The 10192-nt window shown below is 39.9% G+C and overlaps 1 non-coding gene across 1 annotated transcript; it reads left to right on the top strand.

Annotated features, from left to right (window-relative positions):
• Positions 1-9856: 9856 nt before the first annotated feature.
• Positions 9857-9963, top strand: LOC131222117 (small nucleolar RNA R71). The gene has a single exon (XR_009159825.1). It is a non-coding gene; the product is annotated as a small nucleolar RNA R71 (small nucleolar RNA).
• Positions 9964-10192: the final 229 nt, after the last annotated feature.

The following is a 10192-nucleotide window of genomic DNA, read 5'->3' as shown; positions in this document are numbered from 1 at the left end:
AAGACGCCTCATCAACACTATGGTGACCCCACTGAACCTTCATCAACGGAATGACCTTGGTCCGGAGGACCTACTCCTTCCGATCAAGAATATGAACAGGCTGCTCAATGTAGGAAGCATCGTCACGGACCTCTAAGGGGTGCCAATCAATCACAAGGACGATGTCTGACCCACACTTCCGCAACATAGAAATGTGAAAAATGTTGTGGATGTTAGACAACTGAGGTGGTAAGGCGAGCCTATAGGCCACGACACCAACGCGCCCAGTGATCTCAAATGGTCCAATAAACTCAAGGCAAGTTTGCCCTTCGCTCCAAATCGAACCACACCCTTCATGGGTGAGACCTTAAGATACACATGGTCCCCAACGGCAAACTCCAAGGGACGACGCTGATGATCAACAAAACTCTTCTGCCAGCTCTGAGATGTGTGCATCCTTTGCCTGATGATATCGATGACCTCTGATGTCTGCTGCACAAGCTCGGGTCCTACAAGATGCTACTCTCCAACTTCAGTCCAACAACTTAGAGATCTGCACGGTCCACCATATAATGCCTCTAAAGGAGACATGTCAATGGTCACCTAATAGATGTTATTGTATGCAAACTCATCTAGGCGCAGATGTTTATCCTAGTTACCTGAGAAGTCAATCACGCACACTCGAAGCATATCCTCAAGAATTTGGTTGACCCTCTCGATCTGCCCATCGGTCCGTAGATGATATGTGGTGCTGAACTGTAAGATAGACCCTATCGCCTTCTAAAAGCTCCTCCAAACTGAGATGTGAACCTCGAGTATAAGTCAGAAATGATCAAGACTAGAACACCATGCAGTCTCACAATCTCATCAATAAAAAATCTGGCAAGCTAGTCCAAAGGCCAAGTTACAGGAATCGTGACAAAATATGCCGACTTCATCAGGCGATCCATGACAACCCACATGGCGTTACGACCGCGGTGAGTCCTCAACAAGCCTATAATAAAATCTATGGATACGTGCTCCCACTTCCATGTCGGGATGCTCAATAGCTGCAATGGACCCGAGGGTCTCTGATGATCGGCCTTGATACGCTGATAAGTGTCATATTCGGCCACAAAACTGGCAATATGAAGCTTCATCCCTGCCCAAAAATACTACCTCCTCATATTGTGGTACATCTTCGTTGAGCCAGGGTGGATAAAAAATCTCGATCGATGTGCCTCGGTCATAAGATCCCTACGCAACTCTAGAACATCAGGGACACATAATCGGCCTCTAAAGTGAATTCCACCATCAGAACTGATCTGCCAATCTGACTGACTCTCAGATGCCACCTCTGCTAGATAATCCTAAAGTGAATCATTTATCTGCTGAGTCTTGATCACCCTTGTGACAAGAGAGGGTTGAATCAACAAGCTCGATCACTATATGATAAAAGACTGCAGACCGATCTCGAAGTCATACGCTGCCACATCCTTAAGCATCTTCTACTCCTTAATCATCATATGTGCCACCAGGCCTCGTAGTTGATGGTTAAGGGCATCCACCACCACCTTAGCCTTGCCTGGGTGCTACTGAAGATCAAAATCATAGTCCTTTAGGAGCTCCATCCAACATCTCTGCCGCATATTCAACTCGGACTATGAGAAGAGATACTTCAAGCTGTTGTGGTTAGAGAAGAGGTCGAACCTAACACCATAAAGATAATTCCTCCACACCTTCAGTGCGAAGACAATTATTGCCAAATCTAAATCATGTGTGGGGTAGTTCATATCATGGACCTTGAGTTGGTAAGACACATAAGCTATTGGCTTCCCGTGCTGCATCAGGACAGCACCCAAGCCAACATGCGAAGCATTGGTGAACACCATAAATCCTTCACTCCCAGAGGGAAGAGTGAGGATAGGAACAGACGTGAGGTGGTCCTTCAGCTCAACAAATGCTCGCTCACAGGCATCACTCCACATAAACGTTGCACCCTTCCAGGTTAACCTGGGTCAATGGTGCTGCGATATGAGAGAATCCTTCAATAAAGCGTCGATAATAACCTGCTAAACTAAGAAAACTGCAAATCTCAGATGCGTTCGTGGGCTGGCCTCACTGACGCACTACCTCTATCTTCGAGGGGTCCACTGCGACACCCTCCCTCGTCACCATGTGACTGAAGAACTTCACCTCCTCCTGCCAAAACTCGCACTTCTCCAGCTTTACATAAAGCTGGTGGACATGGAGGGTCTACAACGTAATCTCTAGATGCTGCTCATAGTCCTCATGGGTCCTCGAATAGATCAGAATGTCGTTGATGAACACCATAGCAAACTGATCGAGATGAGGACGGAAGACCTCGTTCATCAATTGCATGAATATGGCGGGTGTATTGGTTAGTCCGAAGGACATGACCTGAAACTCAAAATGACCATAGCGCGTCCTAAAAGCTGTTTTTAGGATGTCCTCCTCTTGGACCCAAATCTGATGATAACCGGACCGTAGGTCTATCTTCGAAAAGAACTGTGCACCCTGCAGCTGATCAAATAAATCATCAATCCTTGAGAGCGGATACCTATTCTTGATTGTGACCCGGTTGAGCTCGCGGTAGTCCACGCATAGCCTCAACAAGCCATCTTTCTTCCTGACGAATAGTATTGACACTCCCCATGGCGAACTACTTGTTCACAACCCCAAGTGTAGGGTCGCGATGTAGTAATAATCTCGGTAAGACCGAGGTCGAATCCACAGGGACTAAACTTGTGTGTCTTCTAAAAGCAACTAGAACTAGAACTAGAAGAAGATATAAACCTAAATATGGAAGTATAAAGAGTAATTGTGAGAGATATAATGAAAAACTTAAGAAATTCAAAGGTGGGAAACTAGGATTTCTAAAGATCCACTTGTAGGTTCTCAGGATGTTATCTTGTTTGATTCAATGATGAAGAGATTTGTCAGATCTCTGAATTTCTCATGGATCTAATCATCAATGGATAAGAGTTGTGAGGAATTGGAAGTGATTCCATCACCTATTCCTAGGAGACAAGGCAAACAACATGATTTACCATTCCCACAACCAATCATAAAAGCATTGTGAAAGTTAGGAAGGATTCTGTCACCCTACCATGCCCAAGGGACGATGGTGAACAACGAGACTTACTAATTTCACAATCTCAATTCAAGAAAAGAAGATATCTCAAGCTATCGCAGATCTATTGTAATTTGTCACAATAAACCATTAAAAACTAAAAATATTCCTTATAATCAAACTAGAATCCAAGAGAGTTCAACAAAACATGAATCAAAATAACGCAAACATCCTGATCACGCTACAAGATTCACCTCTTAGCCTTATCTAAGAGGTTTAGCCAACCAAAGACTCTTAAACAAAACAGAAAAATCGACTAAGGAAGAAGAAGAAAAACTCCCGAACGGCGGCTTCACCCTTTTGCTCCACTCCTTAAACCCTAGAAGATGCTTAGGAACATCCTAAGGACCCCTATTTATAGTTTTACAACTCAAACTTTCATACTGAGTTGGAAAATTCTGGAAACCGCTTCAAATTTCCACACTTTGTGTGCTGTCTGCGTAACCCAGGACTGGTCGAGGACATCCCTCGACTGGTCAAGGGTCAACTTCGACAGGTCAAGGATGACCTGATTTTAAATGATTTTACCATTGGAGTTTGAGTCGAGGAATCCTTGATTGGTCAAGCTGGGCCAGGACCAGTCGAGCAGGAGCCAGAACTGGTCAAGCAGGAGCCAGGACTAGTCGAGCAAGAGCCAGGACTAGTCGAGGATTACACAAATTCACTTCAAAACTTCGATTCTCTTCATTCTTGACTTGGTTTTCTTGGATCTTTGGCAAGTGATTGTTTCATTCTTGGTCTTCTAAGATCCATCCTTGGCTTTGGTGATCTTTGAGCATTAAATCCATACTTTTAGCATCCTTTTCAATCTAAGCTCTTAAATTCCCCTTGCAACACAAACATGATTAAAATAGAATATTAAGCATTATTATGTTCATAAAACCTAGTAATAAATGGGGTCCAATATGCAATATTTGACCCTCAACACAATCCCCAACCAACATTTTGCTAGTCCCGAGCAAAGTATGCGAAAAATGAACTTTAATCCACAATGTTCAAACCTTTTTCAGAAAACAATCATTTGTATAATCAAGTATGAATGAGTAGACTCAAGATGAGAAAGTGAGATTCTGAAAACCTAGAGCCAAATCACATAAGTAATCAATTAAATAAGTTCTTTATCCATTAAATTAGAGCATAGTTTGCATATCAAGTTTTTAAGTGTACTCAGTGAAAATACTATCTTTTCATAATGTTAGCCATGCTCATCACTTCAAGATTGGTTGAAAACACAAGTACTGATTCTGAACCCTTTTCCTTCTTTTTCAAATTTTTAATTTTATATCAACAGTCATATGTATTTAATCTTCTTCTTTAGACATTACATCCTTTTCAAAGACATTTTTCATTCCCCTCAAAGATGTTGTCATTTTTCATTCTTTATGAACTCTTTGTCGATCTCCTATTTTTTAACTGGTTCTTTTTCTTCTTTTAAGGCAAATAAAATTCTCCAAACTCGGTTCTTAATATCTTTCAATGATCATCATACTAACAATAAAAAAAAATCTAATACCATGCACAGAAAATAATTTGAATAACATAATATTTGAACTTACTCTTAATCAATTGAATGTAAGAACCATAAGTGATAGGTTACTTAGTTGCTCCAACTCCAAATTCAAAATTTGATTTCTATCTTATCATCGTACTCAAAACAATCTTAAATACACAACTTATAGCTTTTCAAATAGATAAACATTGAAAATTTTACTCGAAACTGAGAAAACATTGATTAGTTACCTAATCTCCCATCCCCAACCTAAAATCTACATTGTCCTCAATGTAAAAGAAATAAGCATGATTTGCAAAAGAGACAACATAATTGAAAGAGAAGTGATGGAAAGATAGTACCTGATGAATAAATTTTGAGGTTTTTTCTAAATGATCTCAGCGTGAAGGTGAATTAGCACAAGAGCTTAACAATTGAAAAGCAAACTATCCTAAACAACAAAAATAAACTATCTTAGAAGGGAAGAAGTCAACTATCCTAGAACAGCAGAAGCAAACTATCCTAGAACGGTAGAAAGTAATAAACCTAACTACACCTCCGTCAGACTAGGAGATTAATCCTGATAAACAGGATCATTCAGAGGAATAGACATGTCCTTTGAATCAAATTTCTCAATAAATGGATTTAATCGATGTTCATTTACTTTAAACTCATTGCCATTATTTGGATTCTTTATCTCGATAGCCCCATGAGGATAAAAATTGGTAATAATGAAAGGGCCGCTCCAACAAGATCGAAGTTTACCTAGAAAAGATGTAACCGAGAATTGTACAAGAGGACCTTCTGACTTGATGTGAATGAATTCTGAAGAATGTGTTGCTCATGAAACACATTCAACTGGTCCTTATAAATTCTTGAGTTCTCATATGTGTCATTCCAGATTTCTTCGAGTTCATTTAACTGAAGTTTTCATTACGAGCTAGCATTGTCTAGATTGAAATTCAAATTTTTGATCACCGAGTAGGCTCTATGTTCCAACTCCATAGGCAAGTGGCAAGCCTTCCCATGGATAAGTCTCAAGGGAGACATTCCAATAAGGGTCTTAAATGCAGTACGGTAAGCCCATAAGGCATCGGTCAATCGGATTGACCAATCCTTACGGTCAGGGTTAACCGTCTTTTCCAACATGTGTTTAATTTTTCTATTAGAAATCTCAGCTTGCCCACTTGTTTGTGGGTGATATGGAGTGCTCACCTTATGAGAGATGCCATATTTCTTCATTAAGTTTGCGAATGGCCTATTACAAAAATTTGAGCCCCCATCACTAATGATGGCTCGAGGCATTCCGAACTGGGAAAGGATATTCTCTTTTAAAAACTTAATGACCGTTTGATGGTCATTGTTCTGGCATGAAATCACTTTGACCTATTTAGTGACATAATCTATGGTGAGCAAAATATATAAATTTCTAAAAGATTGGGGGAATGGTCCCATTAAATCAATGCCCCATCAATCAAATGCTTCAATAATCAAAATGGGGTTCAAAGGCATCATATTTCGATGTGATAATAATCCCAACTTGCTCATAAGCTTTGCAAAACTCAAAAGTGTCCCTAAACATAGTGGGCCAGTAAAAGCCACACTACAGAATCTTGGTCGTGGTCTTTTTAGTAGAAAAGTGACCATCACAGGCCTGAGAGTGAAAGACGGAGATGACACTTTAGTGTTCATTGTCTGGCACACATCTCCTTAAGATTTGGTCTAGGTAATATTTAAACAAATATAGATCATTCCAAAAGAACTTACGAACCTCGGTGAAGATTTTTTCTTATCTTGCGCAGTCCAATGTGTCGGTGTGAAACCTATGGTAAGATAATTAGTAATATCAACAAACCAAGGTGAATGGGAGACTTTGAACAATTGTTCATCAGGGAACATGTCATTTATGTGTGTCATCTCAAGGCAATAAGAGAGATCAAGGTGGGAAAGATGGTTAGCCACTGCATTCTCTACTCCCTTTTTATCTTTTATTTTCAAATCAAATTCTTAGAGTAGGAGGATCCATCTAACTAGGTGAGGCTTAACATCATTCTTAGAAAGAAGATACTTAAGCACCACATGATTTGTGTAAATGATGATCTTGGATCCGATTAAGTAGGACCTAAATTTGTCTAAAGTGAATGCTATGGCTAAGAGTTCCTTTTTCATAGTAGAGTAGTTCACTTGGGCAAGATTTAGAGTTCTACTTGTGTAATGAATAATGTAGGGCTTCTTTTCTTTTCTCTACCTTAAATCGCCCTAAGAGCATAGTCAGATGCATTGTACATAAGTTCAAAAGGAAGGCTCCAGTTGGGTGGCTGCATGAAAGGTGTTATGGTTAACATGCCCTTGAGCTTAGTAAAAGCTTCATGGCATTGCTTAGTCCACTCGTATAGTGCATCCTTTTGAAGTAGATTGCATAAAGGATGAGAGAGGTGACCAAAGTCTTTTATGAATCTCCTGTAAAAACCGGCATGTCATAAGAAGGATCGCAATTCTCGTATGTTCTTGGGTGGAGGTAGGTTAAAAATAAGATCAATTTTAGCCTTTCTACCTTGATTCCCTTAGATGAGATGATGTGTCCAAGGACAATTCCCTTTCGAACCATGAAGTGGCAGTTTTCCCAATTCAGTACCAAGTTCTTTTCCTTGCATCACTTCAGCATATTTTTTAAACTTTCCAAATATTCGCTGAAGGATGGACCAAAGACCGAGAAGTCCTCCATGAAGACCTCTAAATATTGCCTCACCATGTCAAAAAAAATACCCATCATACATTGCTGAAAGGTGGTGGGGGCATTACACAATCCAAATGGCATCCTTCGGTAAGTAAAGGTGCCGTAACAACATGTAAATGTGGTTGTTTCCTGATCTTCAAGGGCTATCTCAATCTAATTGTAGCCTGAATATCCATCAAGGAAATAATAAAGGAATGACCAGCTAACCTTTCCAAAATTTGATCAATGAAGGGCAAAGGAAAGTGGTCCTTCCTCATAATGGTATTCAAATTACTATAGTCAATGCACGAGTTCATTATTGACATTGGCTATGATGGTGATTCTGGACTTCTTAGGAACCACTTGAGTTGGACTCACCCATTGACTATCGGATATAGGGGATATGATACCCACATCCAATAGTTTAAGAACCTCGGCTTTAACCACTTCCTTCATGTTTGGATTTAGTCTACGTTGTGGTTGTTGTGAGGTCCTCGCATTATCCTCTAGATGAATGCAGTGAGTGCAAATCAAAGAGTCAATTCCCTTGAGGTCCGCAATCGACCATCCAAGGGCTCCTTTGTGCTCAATGAGAGTAGAGATGAGCATACTCTCCTATTGTTACTCAAGGTGGGAATAAATCACCACCGGGTATATCTCATCTTAACCTAAATAGACATATTTCAAATTAGAGGGCAAAGGTTTTAGGTCAAGCTTCGATGTCTTGAGGTTAGACGATAGAGGCACTACATCAGTTTGGGGCAATTCTTCGAATTGTGGCCTCCACCAGTTAACTTTAAATACCGGCACATCATCAAGCATGACACCCATCTCCCTTATCATATTATCATCTAAATCATGGGAGTTGGCCAAGCACGTCTCTAGAGGGTCAGATGATAAGGTCAGAAGTGCTCTATCTTCCACGAAAGAATCAATTAGGTTAATATCGTGAAAACCGTCTTCATCCTCTAACTATTTGCCTGTGTTGAAAAAAATTCAACTCTAATGTCATATTTCTAAAAGACATACTCATGACTCCATTCCTGCAATTAATGATTGCGCTTGAAGTGGCAAGGAATGGGCAACCAAGAATGATGAGAATTTAAGTGCTCATGTTCATGATAAGTTGAGTATCCAGGATGATAAAATCTACCGGGTAATAGAATCTATCAACCTTGACCAACACATCCTCAATTATCCCTTTCGGTATATGAACTGAGCAATCGGCAAGTTGTAATATAGTTCGAGTGGGTTTCAATTCACCCAAACCTAGTTATTCGTAGACCGAATAAGGAATTAGGTTTACACTCGCTCCTAAGTCAAGAAGTGAGTGCTCAATCCGGTAGTTCCCAATTATAATAGCGATGGTTGGGCTATCAGGATCTTTGTATTTCTGTGGCACATCTTGCTTGAGGATGGCACACACTTTTTCAGTTAAAAAGATTTTCTTTTGAATATTTTGTTATCTTTTGGTCGTACACAAGTCTTTCAGAATTTTAGAATATGAAGGTATTTGTTTAACCGCATCCTGTAGAGGGATGTTGACCTTTACTTGTTTCAACACCTCTAAAATGTCCTGAGAGTGAGATAGAAGTTTTGGTGCAATCAATCGTTGGGGGAATAGGGTAATCGGCTTGCCTTTAAGTTCCGATTTTAATTCTTGTGGAGCAGTGGTAGGTCTATCATCATTGTCCTCTTATGGGTCCTTAGGCTTTTCAGCCCTTACTGGAATAGAATTTTCAATTATCTTCCCACTCCTAAGAGTGGTGATACACTTAGCTTGCTCCATTTGATTTGAAGAGCTTGGATCACTTATTTCATATTTAGGATTGGGGAAAGGTTGGGCTGGAAGAATCCCTTTTTCCCCAATTGAATTTTTTGTCTCACACTCTTGTATGGCCTTTGAAATGTCTTAAAGGGTTTGCAATATACCCTGAGTGATAAGCTCTTAGTTTTGAATATATTTCCAGACCAGATCTTCTTGAGGTCTCCCTTAATTTGGAATTTGATTGAAGAAACCTTGAGGAGCAACAGTTTGTCCATTCATCTAACTGAAGTTTGGATGATTTCTCCAACTAGGATTATATGTATTGGAGGTAGGTCCATTGAAAGGTCTTTGGTAATTGTTCACGGCATTGGATTGTTCATTCACCACCTCTTGAAGGCAAGTATTGTTGGACAATTTTCAGTTATGTGAACGTTGCAAGCACAAATACCATAAATAGTTTCCTAAACCTTATCCTTCTTTAGTTCCATGGCCTTGAATTTTCTTATGAGATTAGACAATTTGGCATTGATATCATCATCCTCTTTTAAAAGGTATAATCCATCCCTCCCCTTTGATTAAGTAGGCCTAGAAGTGGTGCTTGATTTTGGGTAAGTGTCCCATGATTGTGCATTTTTAGCAAGTCTATCCAAGTAGTCCCACACATCATCGACATTTTTATTCATGAATTTTCCATTGCACATTGTCTCAACCAATTGGCGCATGAAAGATGCCAGTCTACCATAGAAAAAGTGTGTAACATACCACGTTTCAAAATCGTGTTGTGGGCATGAACTGACAAGATCCTTGAACCGCTCCCAACATTGGAAGAATGTTTCATCATCCTTTTAAGCGAAGTTCATGATTGACTTTCTAAGGGTGTTCGTTTTATGATGTGGAAAAAAATCTTTATGAACTCCCTTATCATATCATTCCATGTGCCAATAGATCTGGGACGTAATGAATGTAACCACATCTTAGCTTTCTCTTTCAAAGAAAAGGGAAAGAGTTTTAGTCTGACCGTGTCCTCAAACTCTTTCAAGTGTAGATATGGACTTGAAATTGCAGTATGGGCCACTTTAATTGAAGTGAGAATAGGTCAAAGTGTCC

This window comes from Magnolia sinica, chromosome 12 (assembly GCF_029962835.1).
Source record: "Magnolia sinica isolate HGM2019 chromosome 12, MsV1, whole genome shotgun sequence".
NCBI classification, from domain to species: domain Eukaryota; kingdom Viridiplantae; phylum Streptophyta; class Magnoliopsida; order Magnoliales; family Magnoliaceae; genus Magnolia; species Magnolia sinica.
Note: the sequence above shows the minus strand (reverse complement) of the source record. Positions and strands in the feature narration are given on the sequence as shown.